The following is a 982-nucleotide window of genomic DNA, read 5'->3' as shown; positions in this document are numbered from 1 at the left end:
GGCACACAGTCACTTTCAAAAGAATAACACAAGCCAAGCTAAGTCACTTGACTGGCAACGAAATGAAGAGCTCATTTAAAAGAAACTGAGCATATCTGAGTCGTAAAAAACTTTCACGTTTGTGCAACAAGCCACTAGGCACTGAGGCAAGACACTGACCAGCTGCCGCAGATCATATGATGCTGTTGGTCACGTGAACCCGCTTTGCAGAGAAAACCTCTCTGATGTGCCTGTTACTCAGCACATGAGCTGCTGTGGTTATCTATCTTCTCCATTCTGTAGGGCTAGGGATCCCGAAACCCTTGTTCTCAAGAGTCCTTGGCAGGGTTAAAGAGAGAGATGGGCAAAGGCCCCCAGTCTGTGTGAGGTGAGAGTGGGCAAACTTTTGCCTTTCCATTTCCAGATTGTTGCAGGTTTAAAAATTATTATATCGGGTCAGATTAAAAGGACTGCTTTCTCCCTGCCTGCATGCTTAGTTCAGCACAAGGAAGCAGACCCCACTTCTAGTTTATCAGCCTCCCACACGCAAACAAAAAATGTGACACCTTGGAACCTGACAGTTTCTCTTGAGGAGGAGGAGAGCATAAAGAATTGTCACCAGCAATTGCTTTCTGAATGCACAGTGGGCTGGAACGTCCTCTCACTTGCACTGCTATTACACAATCTTCACAGGAGCCCTCGCTGACATGTGTAATCACAACTGCAGATCTGCCTCTGCTCTCATCCCTTTTTTTGCCTTTCTACATTCTGTTTGGTCGAACTGGAGGCATAAACCCAACTGCTGTGTGAGCCTGGGAGCATTTTGCACTCCCCATGCCCTGAGCAAAGCAGGGGAGAACTCAGCTTAGAGTATCCCCAGAGGCATGACAGGAGCCTAAAGCAGCTATTACAGAACAGTCAGGAAAAGTCAGACCTGGGAATCTCAGGCTTCTTTTGTCACGAGGGAGGCATGAAAGCGGTACAGACCCTTGCTGATGAACCT

This window comes from Buceros rhinoceros, unplaced genomic scaffold, assembly GCF_000710305.1.
Source record: "Buceros rhinoceros silvestris isolate BGI_N320 unplaced genomic scaffold, ASM71030v1 scaffold1896, whole genome shotgun sequence".
NCBI classification, from domain to species: domain Eukaryota; kingdom Metazoa; phylum Chordata; class Aves; order Bucerotiformes; family Bucerotidae; genus Buceros; species Buceros rhinoceros.
Note: the sequence above shows the minus strand (reverse complement) of the source record.